General features: G+C 44.4%; 1 long non-coding RNA gene across 2 annotated transcripts; it reads right to left on the bottom strand.

The window, feature by feature from the left end:
* Positions 1-6,523: 6,523 nt before the first annotated feature.
* Positions 6,524-11,738, bottom strand: LOC131585494 (uncharacterized). 2 transcript variants are annotated; one of them, XR_009278963.1, is made up of 4 exons: positions 11,606-11,738; positions 9,280-9,454; positions 8,523-8,716; positions 6,524-6,644 (listed from the first exon to the last, which is right to left on the bottom strand). It is a non-coding gene; the product is annotated as an uncharacterized LOC131585494 (long non-coding RNA). The 2 variants fall into 2 exon arrangements; XR_009278962.1 differs by lacking the exon at positions 6,524-6,644 and having other exon boundaries at positions 7,443-8,716.
* Between the last annotated feature and the right edge of the window lie 429 nt (positions 11,739-12,167).

The raw sequence follows: 12,167 nt of genomic DNA, 5'->3' as shown, positions 1-12,167 counted from the left end.
TATATTAGTTAAATGCTTAATTTTTTACAAAACCAGCCAAAACAGAAAGGACCAAGAGAAGGAAAGGATAGGAATATGAGTTAATATTCAGTATCACTTTCAAAAGAAGAATGGGTTCATATGTTAGACCAGAGATGCATAAATGCCTACAATAGTATTTTCCCCCCCTAGATATATAAGATGCTGCAATATGAATATTAACACCATTAATGCATTTTTCAATTGAAGATATAAATACAAGTGGCATAATCTCCCAGCAATATATCTTAAAATGTATGTGGGAAATGGAAATGGCAAACTGCTGGGTTAGCTCAGAAAGAACAAAGCTTCATTGAAAGGAGTGCAGAACACACCTGTTACATTCCTTCTCACCTTGTTCCTACAAAAATAGAACATGTCTAAATGTAACAAAAATAGAGAACAGAAAAGGTGTTGGAGCACAGATTAATTTACCCTGAATTTGCAGGTCCTTGGATGTGCTCTGGCCTTACACATCACACAAAGCTGCTCACACAAGTTCAGGGAGAGGAGGGAAGGCCTGCTTGAAGCTAAGATCAAACAGGAGGCCAAAGTCCCACATTACAGTTCCAATAAGTATGAATGAAATGCCCAAAAATATTACACAAAAATGGTCAAAAGTACTTTTCATTGTAATTCCTTGGTTCAAGCTAAAAAGAACAATACAAAGAGAACCCACTGGGCTTTTCAGAAAATGCTTTGTGTCACTGGAACCATCTAAAATGAGCGTGTTTGATCTGGTTGGACTATCAGGCCTTCGATGGTGAGTTATGAAACTCATTCAGTGGCCTCTTTCTAGAGCCTCACAATCCAGGGCTGTAGAAAGCTGACAAGGCTGGGGCAGAAAAATGCTCAGCACCACATTCTTTAGGTGATACATCCTTTGTGCTTCCTTCCTTCAGGGTCATGCTTTGAGGTGACTTCTGGCTTTCTCCAGGGCGCAGTCACACAGCACCAGGTGCTGAAACCAGTTCTGGTTGTGATGCACTGCCCTTTTTTCTTTCAGCAAAAGCTGCTTATGGTGCTTCTGAGTTGGTTGGCATTTGCAACAGCAGCACCGCTTTTGGCAGTCTGGAGAAGAGGCTCCTTGTCTAAGGGTTAGCCCCAGCTCATATTCTTCATTATGATGGTTCTCATGGGGCTCACCAGTACATGTTGACTCAGATTCTTCATTTTCATGGCTCTCATCAGACTGGCTGGTGCAGCAGCACAAAATTTCATAGGGTGGCTCTGCAACAATTCCCAACATAAATCAAAGAAAACATTTGCTGCTTCATCCAACCACAAAGAGAATTTTCAACAGGGATCCTCACCATTGGGTTCTGCACTTGCCAGAGCACAATAGGGATAATGATGATGGATCAGCAGATCTGGAGGAGGATTGTTTTTCTGTGTTGCCATCACCCACCCCAGCAAAACCGAATCGACACCTCACGAGTTGTTTCAACACCGACGCACTCCTGCGGGCACGCACCCACCACAGGAAAGCAGCAATTTTTAGTTGACTCAAGAAAATGCATCTTCTGGTCACAGAGTGCCCATGCTCTGATAGGTTTAAAATCATGTTATTCTAGACCAAGTCTGAATTCCTGAGCACACTCCAGCGTTCGGGACATCAGCATTTTCCATTCTCCCATCAGTAGAGAGTGGCAAGAATCATGGGAGCCTTAACCAACTTCCAGTTTTTTATTCTATCAAAACCCCGACTTTCCTGGTGCACAGCTCACATCAGCTTATGGAGCAATAAGCAGTCACAGAGCTGAACAACGAGATCCTTTAAATGTGACAATGAAAAGCAGACAGTGCAAACAAAAATCATTATATTTACCTGAAAGACCTACTACACCACACAGTGACACTAATATCCAAGCTCTGATAACAACACCCGTATGCCTTCTGTCTCAGACACACTGTCAGGACTCAAAAGTGGTGTATTGTTCTTGACTAGTTTACTTGACTGATCTCTAAGCCCTGTTCACCTTCATTTAAATGAATAATTTGAATAGGAATTTGCTTAGCTGAAGGGTCAGTTCCAGGAGTGGCAGATACTCGCAGATCCCTCTGCCATTGCTATTCAAAATTTGTTCTACAGTTGGTTGCCTGTTCAAGTACCAAAAGAGGAAACTGTTTAAGAGGATATGTGTGGTGTAAACAGCAGCAGCTCAGCCTCCTGCTTGCTACCATCTCCAGGTATTCCAAAGATAGAGACATCTAAAGAAAAATTCATTTTCCTCCTTTCTTTTTGGGTTCAGTCCCTGTTGCTCTGGTTTGCCATCTTGATGCCAACAAACCAGCGCAGAGCAAGCTTTTAATCGATTCCACTCTCTCCTGCACATCCTACTGGAAGCTAAGTTTGGGAGACTGTGTGGTTCAATCAGAGTTCCTGAGATCACGAGATCGCTTGCTTCCCATTCACCAATATATGATTTGTATTCTCTGAAGGCAGTGAGTCACTCCTTACACCACACTGTGATATGTTCTTCTATCTTCTTGCTTGCACAGACATGAAATGCCCTTTTTTCTGTGTTGAATGCTTCCAGAGATATGTTTTATGGGCCAGCTTTTAGCCTGCAGGTCAGTCAGGTTTTATTTGAGAGTTTTCCTAACTCTTTCCAGGATCAGAGGTTTTTTCTAGCCCTCAGGGTAGAGGTTATTTCCCATCTGCCCTTGGTGGTATAGAAAGAAGCCTTCTCTGTGGCAGCTTTGTTCTCAGAGCTGACCTGTTCAGAGCTGTCTTATCTCTGTCTAGAACCTGTGTTACATCTGCTCAGTTTGTAAACATGTGAATTGTTTTGTTTGCAGCTTCCAGATATATGTGCTCCTAACTGGGATCCGGGAATTAAGATGAATTCTTAACTCTTTGGATATTACCACCAGCAAAATTTTACCTGTGTAAACTAAACACTTTCACCTTATTTGAATCACACATCTTGTACTATAATGTTGTACTGTAATGATTTTACCCTAATATAAATCAGTATAGCTGAATAAGTAATAGTATTGATGAGTACATGGGAGAAATAGTTATGCTGAAGGGCCATGTTCCCAAGCTTTCCTTGTTTCCCTTGGTTCCTGGAGGATTAACAAGACTAAAATATTATAGAAACTTTCTGTTTGTCACTCAGGCAGATACAATCCTGAATGCACAGCCTTTTTGAGTCAAGAATGCAAATTTACACAACTTTTTCAGAGCACTACTAAATACTCTTTAGAAAGCATTAAAGGAATGTTTGCACTTACATGGCGTAATTAAACTTTGGAAAGTAAATGTTGTGCTTATTGGCACAGTGAAATCTTCAGAACTCCTCAGAACTGCAGGCCAAAAAAGAAATATCAAAGTAGCTAACTTCTTTTACTTAAATACATCAGTTAATGTTATGCCACTATACTATTACCTGGGAAGCTGTCAGTGGGAGGAATATGTTGCTAAGAATGACAGGGAGTTAGGAGGCTCAGGAGTGCAAGAAAGATATGAGTGGTTTTCTTAGTTTTGGGTATCAATTGTTCTCTCTTTATTGCACTTGTTTGTGTGGGCCAAGCCTAACCCGAGTCTCCAACTGCAGCTGAAATATGAACTCAGAAGGTTTCTGATATAAATCTTGCTATAGAATATGGTGAGAATTTACACTATTTGATAGCTGCTGATTTCTACCCTGTGAATTGGCAGTTTCACTGCTGGTCCCCACAGCCATGTGGTCATCAGCTAGTGAAAGGGTAATAATGAACTAGCTATAAGCTTGATCAGGAGTACTTGAATTTCCATGAAGGCAGGCATTCCAAGGGGGAAACCCAGTCTTCCAAGCAGTCATCCTTGTAAAGGACAATGCTCCTAAGCTGGAAATACTTTTCCTATCATTGTATTTTGAGCAATGCCTCTGCACCCGAGGTCTGTGATGACAAGCAGCATGTTTAGCTGGATGATATGCAGCTTCCATGAGGGACTTCCCATGTCTTCTAAACCAAGTTAATGAATAAGACTTAATTGCAAATCAAATCAACCTTTGTGCATGCTACCTGGGAAGGAAAGTCACTGATTAGTTTCACTGTATAACACTCAAGTTATTGATTTTGTGTGTTAATTTTTAAAGAACTAAAAAATAATGAACCTATGAAAGGAAATTGTTGATCATCATCCACTGGGGAGCATCTGGAACCAGATCTAAAGATCTTCTGAAAAAGGTGGTACAAACACCAATCCTTCAGCCAACTAATCCAACAATTGTGCCCTGCCTCAGGGAGAAGTGAACAATCCAAAATAAAAGAACCTTCTTGCCAACATGCAATTGTTCAGCTCCTGCCATAACTAACAGGAAGGAAAAGGAGGTCTCCTGTGTAGTTCATGAGATTTACCTTTGAAAGGAATTTGGTCAATGAAGACAATCATGGGTGTAACTAAAGCCCAACATTGCTACCTCAGTATCTCAACCACATGGTAGAGCTTCCTGGGCTCTGACCTTGGCATTGTTCTGGTAGAAAATAAACACTCAGCTTTGTTTTTTGCGATTCCTCCATTTTTTCTTCCTGCCAATGGAACTTGTGAAGGCACTTTATACATCAGAGATTTGGACCAAACCTCTCATCCATTATTTTTGGTGCCTGTAGTGACCCACTCCTGGCATGTCAGAGGAAGGTTAGGGAACAGGGCAGAATGTGTCAACTGTGCAATGGAATTGAAAGCAAAACTCCCTTTGCAACATCCCAGCAGGAGCCTACACAGGGTGACATTTCAAAATGACTGGCAGTCACTGAAACTTTGTAACAAACCCTTAGGATTTCACTAACTCAGGAAGCTCATGCATATCTTTCCCGGATATTGTATGAACAATTACAGCCTTCCTGTTGTTGGACAAAGCCTTTTTCAGATCATAACTCTGTCCACATGAGAAGGGAATGGAATTTGCTCTCGAGTGGTGAAAAACCTCAGCAGAAGGAGCTGTAGGAGGCATTGTGGGCACTGGAGAGGACCTGGCAGTGGAAAAACTGCTCTGTTTCTGCAGAAAACCCCAAATTAGTGAGAAGATGAGATATAAATGTAGAAATTTATATGTACCCTATATTTTATACATATGGGCTTGTAAATGAGCTAATGAAAGTGCTAATTGACCTAGTTTCTTACACATATATTTCAAAGCCGGCTGAGAGGAACTAAAATTCATTGCAATTACCTTCCACAGAGTATTAATTCCATAATTTCAGTTGAAATAAAAGAGTCTATATTTTTTTTTTCATTCTTTAGCTGCTACAGATGAGAAATAGAACATTTTTATCTTGGATATTTGTACAGTCATGGGGTTACAACAAAAGATGGTTACGAGGCCCTTCCATCCTACTCTAGGTCACAGCAGCATTGTTCCATGGAGCCTTTTTCCTAGAGTTTTCTTATCTCACTGTTTGAGATTGCCAACACTGAGGTTTTCATGATCTATGTAGGGAGGATGAAGAGATTGTTCTTTGGTCTGAGGAAGATCCCCCAACACCAGCCTGCAGCACAAAGCACAGACAATCAATCTACTACACGGGGAAGTGGAAGGAACCTCAGTGTGATAAATGAACCCACAGAGAACTTCCACATCTTCTTTCTTTGCAGAAGAAAACCCCACATTAGGACACTTTTTTTTTTTTTAAATTACAGTCCCTGATTGAAGCTCTTTTACGTTGATGCATTTTCCTTGACATTTGAATTAATGAGCCAAATGTCTCCAGTGAATTCAAGATGAGCCTGTGACACCTAAAGCTGTTTCTATGGCAGCTGCATGATGGTACAAACTGGAGGCTATGACTTCACTGCAGGATCATGCAGCAGGGCAGCTTGGTAGAAGTCAATTATTTGGGTATTATAATGAGTGTTACCAGTACAGCTGTGAAGGAAAGAGCTGCTTTACATATATGAGATCTACAAGTGCCTAGGCAGAGGGAGTACCTTAAAATTTCATGATGTTGTCAATGTATCTTTCTTTCAACACAAAAAATGTAGATATCTTTCACTTACTTAGGGAGGTTTTTCATGGATTCCACAGAGAGCCCCTGACCTCAAAGGATTTTAACAGTTGCATTATAATTCACACATCTGCCTGTTTGAATTCTTGTTAAGAAACAAGCTCTTAGTCAAGAGTTTCTTGCCACTTAGAGACAGTTTCAACCTGTCCTCCTCAAATGTAAGATAGGGAACTTGACATTTCAGATTGTTGCAGCTTTCTATAGGAGGAAGCTGCAGAAGGAACTACCCAAACCATGGTCCTGCCACACCTCATCAATCCTTATTTAGCCCTTTGCTTGGGTCAACAGTGCTTGTCATTGTTTGGGCTGAGGGTGAAGTAATTTCCTTCACAATTTTATATGAAGTTTCATATCTGGGTCTGGTGATAGATGGAGAAATCAAGCGTTCCAGCTAGAAGTTTAATTCAACAGCATGAGCCAGTTAAAGGAGGATGTAAAAGCGGGCAGAAAATCTGAATTCTGAATATTGAACTGACATTGACTGCAGACTTGCCTGCATTGGTACAGTGTATTCTGCTGTATCCCAGATCCTGTTGCTTTTGTGAGCCGCTTCCTTCACACTGGTACTTAATGAGCTGTTAGCATCATCCTCTCCTGACAGAGTCTGTGAGAAGTGGCTAGACAGCTGTCTGGACAAAACAGAAAAGACAAATAAGCCCATAAGAATAAAATGTGTCAGCTTCTTTGTATCATTCTTGAACAAAATCCCCTCCAAGATAAAAGTCAGATGGACATTTTCAAGTAGGTGAGAAAATTTTTGAGTGAGACACATCAGCTGCATCAAACTCTGCCTTGGTTTCACTTTCACAGCTTTTGGCTTTGAATGGATGTACACAAAAAGAGAATTTCTATTTTCCCATCCTCAATGACACAGACAACATGAGGTGACATCCTGACCCCTCAGATGCCATTTGGGAAACAGAAATTATCTGCAACAGGCCTTGATGTCATCCAAAATCTTTCCCCCACGCTGTGTTGCTGTGGACCTAGACTCTGACTTTTTCTGTCGCAAATTGTAGTGTCCTGTCCATGTTGTTTTTCTTTAAAAGAGCTTAAAAAACATAGGCTTTAATTTTCCAGAGTGACTATTTTTGTGCCTCATGCTGATTGCTTCAACAACCTTGGCCTAACATTTTTCTTTCTCATGAATTGAATGTGTTAAGGAGGAAGGACACCTCTGTTCTAAAGCTGACAGGAATGTCACCCAGCTCATCTAACTCATAAAAGCACTGTCAAGTTTGAAAAACTATTGTATGTTCAAAAGATACTTTCTACATTACATAAAAGTGATATAAAAGGCTTGCTTTGAAAAACAAGCCACAAGCATTTGCACCAGTTCGGGTTAACAACAGACTTTTCTGGATGGAGATAAAATAGAATCTGAAGAACTGAAATACAAAGCAACTGATCAATGTTCCTTTATTTATATCCTCTATTTTGACAGCATTTCAGCCTTTTCCTCCTGGAGAACAGTGCTTTGGGATAACAATGTTGTTGGAAAGTGGCAGTGGGAACCCAGCTCTAAGTAGCAGAAGGTGGGCACAGAACCTTAGCAAGGCCACTTGGATTTCCTGCAGACTTGATCCTTGGTGCGATTGGGATTGGCGTGCGCAATGTCCTGGCCTGCTGCCCTCCACGAACCTCAGCAGACTTTGTTCAGCAAACTTATCACTAAGAACAGCCCTTGCTTGGCAGCACAGAGCAAAATTTGCCCTTTAGAGGCAATCAGTTATGGCATATTCCTAAAACATCTTATTGTTCTTGGAATCTGCTGCAAGGGGTGACTCGCCATTTCATCTGACCTTGAACTGGAGGCTCTACAGAGCAGGCTCTAATCTCAGAAACACTGGTGCAAACCTGAGACTAATCTATGGAGTTATTTTGGATTTTTCAGACAAGAAACAAAACAAGACAGCATGGCAAGAAAGAAAACAGTGTTTTCTAAAGGAAGCTTAGTTAACTCTGCCCAACCAACCCCTCCTTGTTAAATAACATGCTATGCCACACTCCCACCTCGGAATTCCCACAACCACATCCACCCTCCAAGGTGGTCTAACACCAGTTCAATGATCTTGTTTGGTCTTGTTTGCTGCCATAGTAGCAAACCTTAGTACTACCAGGCTTTGCCAGTCTGAAGCAATGCTGGGACAACGGGGGCTAAATGGATGGAAGCCAGCATCAGGCCAACCTCCTCTGGGCCTGACTCTGCACCCCCAACACTTCACACCAGTGCAAAGAAGGTGCAACACTCTTCTGGGCTGGGCAGACGCACACAACGCCCACTCCACAGGGCTGGCAGTGCCAGGCAGGGCACAGGGCAGTGGTGAAGCAGGTTCTGGGGTCATCAGTGGCCACAGACATCTCCAGCTTCTTATCTCATATTGCTTGGGACAATATGAGATAAGACATTCTACCTAGTCTTAGTCTGGTTTTGCATCAGGTGCTGGGATCAAAAAGGAGTGATGAAGTCACTGCTCCTCTCGGCAGAGCCAGTCCATGGTACACACCTTGGCTGTGCCTCTCCTGCTGTGCAGAGTCACACAAAGCTGCAGCTGCTCAGTGTGTTCTGAGCCAACTGTGTGCATCTGGTCCAGGGGGCAGGGAGAGCTGTGAGGCCACCATTGACACTGTACACACAGGAGGTGAGGCTGGAAAGGTGCAGAGCCCTCAAGGTCCAACTTGTAAATCCCAGGCTCAGAGTCTGAAAGACACAAGTTTCAACCAGAATCCATTAGACCCAGACTTAAAGGACCAGGGTCCTCTCTCATGCAATAGAAGACTCTAATAAAGGCACAAAATATACAAACCCTACAACACAGATCTAATATTTTTCTTCCAATCCTTTAGTACTTTAAATCACAACTGTAGACATGACAAAACATTCAGAACCAGACAGACTTCTTGGCTGATGGTACTGTCTTAAATGCCTCAGCTCACAGGAACAAGCCACATTCTGCACAAACAGGCTTAATGTTTTAAGACGTCTGTGATCACTCCTTAGGCTTTAGCTGACCACAGTACAGCTGGAAGTGGGAATCAGAAAGAGGCTGGGGATGCATTTAGGTACTAGAATAGCCACAAAGAAATTAATTTTTAATATAACACAGCCAGACCTATGTGTACACACACACAGCACAACATTTATAATAACAGAAACAAACGAACAGGATGGGTCAGATTGCTTGAGCAAAGCAGAAGCATTGTCTCCTCTTCCTAAATGCTCTTGTTTTCACACTAACATCTTCCATCTGTTTGGGATCTGACCCCAGCAGCCGGCCGGATGCATTCATCCTCTTGTCCATGGTGTTCCCATATAAGGTGATCTCTCTTCAAGCAGGGAGCAGGATTCTCATTTGCTCAGGTTTCGTCCCACTCGGATTTGCTGCTCTCTGTGGTCAAGCTCTGTCACAACTTTGCTCGGCAGCATCTGCTGCAGTGGCTGTAAAGGGAGGAGAAAGTCAGGAGGGAGCAGTGAAGCTGTGCCTGCAGACCCAGAGAGCTCTGGATTGTTTATTTCTGTTCTCCTTCCTCCACAAGTTACCTCTGCAGGATGTCTTTGCAATAAGCAGCTTCCACAAGCCTTTCCCAAGCTAAATAAAACACAAATTCTATCCAGAGAACTGGATGGAACTGTAGGGCTGAACTCTCACAATTCTCACGTCAAACTTTCCTTCAAAATCTGTATCACTCTCCATGCAAACTAATTTGGGACTGTGGAAAATGCCCCCAGAATTATACAGCAAATACACTGGAACACTGGCCCTCGAGTCTGTAAGACTTGACTCAGATAGCACATCACCCAAACTAAGATAACTTAAGACAAGTTAAGCATAAACAAATCTCAGCTGCTTCCTGTAATATTTACCCAAGGCTGCACTGAGAGTTTATAATCTCTTCCATGTCTGTGAAGATTCTCTTGTGATAAAGAGGTCAAGGCACTGAGCTAAGCCTTGATTTTTTTTCTTTAAGGCAGTAGTTTTGAATATCCAGACACCAGTGCAGGCTGTAAATACCAAGCAGCAGGGGGACAGCCAGGGACCTGCACGTATGGAGAGCACAAAACTGCTGGCAGAAAGGATCACGATAACATAAAACTTAAAGGATGAAATGGGATAGTCTCAACATAAAGCAAAATCTCAGAGCAGCAGCCTCCTAGTGCAACCAGCCCAGATCCCTCTCCACCCTCACCACACTTGGCTTCCCCTCAGCACTGAGGAAGAAAGGATGTGTATCAGTGTTTACAGAAACAGTGTTTGTCCAGGATTAAGTGATGGGGAACTCACAGGCACCTCCATCAGAAATATCATTCTCATCTGTTCTCTCTGTGTTCTACATGCTCAAAATACTCATCAGAGAAAACAGTAACTGATACCAGGAAAGCATGACAAGGGAAAGCAAATCTCTTCTGGGAACTTGTAGGTAAATAGGATTCCTAAAGGTCAGTTTATGGACTGAAAGCACAAAGGAAACATGATCTGGTTTTAAAGTTCAAATCCAGGAGTCAGGAGACTTGGATTATGTTCCTGGCTCTACCACAGCTCTCATGCCCAACCATGAGCCACAAGGCACCCACCCATCCCTTTTGTCACTTCATTTAATCTGTTAGCAGCTCGGACACCAATCAGTGTCACTTCTCAGCCTTCCTGTGAAGACCAATACATTTTATGAAATTATTGTATGAAGCGTTTTCTGTTTCTCAGAAGGAAAAGAGGAGCTAATCTAAGATAGTCGCAGTGCTTAGAATTGCAAAGTATTACATTTATGGTTGCTACTTACTGAGTCAAATTCTGCAGTGATTTACAACCTGTGCATTTCAATTGGCACCAATTTAACATGACTCACTGCATATTTTAATCCATCATCTGAGGACTCACATGGGATTCTAAGACTATCCAAGAACCTAATTGAAATAGCAGAGAGGCCCCAAAATCCAACTATTTCAGGCCTAAGCATGGCTTTTGAAGGATCTGCGAGAACAAACTTGCAGACTGAGAGATTCCATGAGCAAGTTTGACTTGAATTTATAGTCTGCTTCAGATTATTGGTGTTTTTGAAGCTGCTGTCCTTGTTTCAGATTTATGCACTACATACTTATTGCTACTTTGAGGCACGCTGACAACTGATGTTCAGCCTCAAGGACATAAATTTGCCATTTGCCCCAGATGAAGGCTGGGCCCAGGACTGTCTGTTCCTGTTCCACACACATCCTCTGTGCACCTTTCCATTTCAAAGGAATTAGGTAACCATTCACCTGACACGTACATCAGCCACACTTGACATCCCTTTGTGCTGTCAAAGGCTGCCAGAAATCTTAATTGGGTAACTGCAGCAATCTGTTTGTACATCTCCTACACATGCGACAACAACCTCCCTCAGAAGGAGCCGCAGAGCCAAGTTTATCCTCCAGAGGCTGAATCTCGGACCTATTTCTGCCACTCCTCGCACTTGTTCTGTGAAGGAGCCCCACGAGAGATCTGCCCTGTGCCGCGTCCGCCTCAGCGCCGTCAGCGGCCTCAGCCGCAGCTCCCGGCCCATCGGCGGCGGGAAGGGCACGGGACGGGGCTGCGTTTTCCAGCGGGAAAGGACTGACCGGGGCATGCTGCGGGGACACCGGGAGGGCTCCCGGTGCCGCAGCCGGCTGTGAGGGCAGCGATCCGCCAGAAGAGCCCGTTGCCGGTCGCGGTCCCGGTGCCGGTCGCGGTCCCGGTGCCGGTCCCCTCACAGTTCGGCCGCGCCCCCTCACGATCAGGCCACGCCCCCTCATTATTCGACCCCGCCCTGCCACCCTCGGCCACGCCCTCCAGGCCAGACCACACCCCCCTCTCCTCCCTGCCACGGCCCGGTTCGCGCCGCTCGGCGGTAACGCCGGAAGTGACGCCACTCCCGTGTCCCGGCAACCGTCCCCGCGGTAACGGCGCGCGCGAGGCTCCGCTCGAGGCCTCCCCGCCAGGGCCCGGCCCGGCCCCCCCGATCCCGCAGCCCCGCCAGGGCCCGGCCCGGCCCCCCCCGATCCCGCAACCCCGCCAGGGCCCGGCCCGGCCCCCCCGATCCCGCCAGGGCCCGGCCCGGCCCCCCCCGATCCCGCCAGGGCCCGGCCCGGCTCCCCCTGATCCCGCAGCCCCGCCAGGGCCCGGCCCGGCCCCCCCCGATCC

This window comes from Poecile atricapillus, chromosome 16 (genome assembly GCF_030490865.1).
Source record: "Poecile atricapillus isolate bPoeAtr1 chromosome 16, bPoeAtr1.hap1, whole genome shotgun sequence".
NCBI lineage: Eukaryota > Metazoa > Chordata > Aves > Passeriformes > Paridae > Poecile > Poecile atricapillus.
This window is presented reverse-complemented; position numbering and strand designations above follow the sequence as displayed.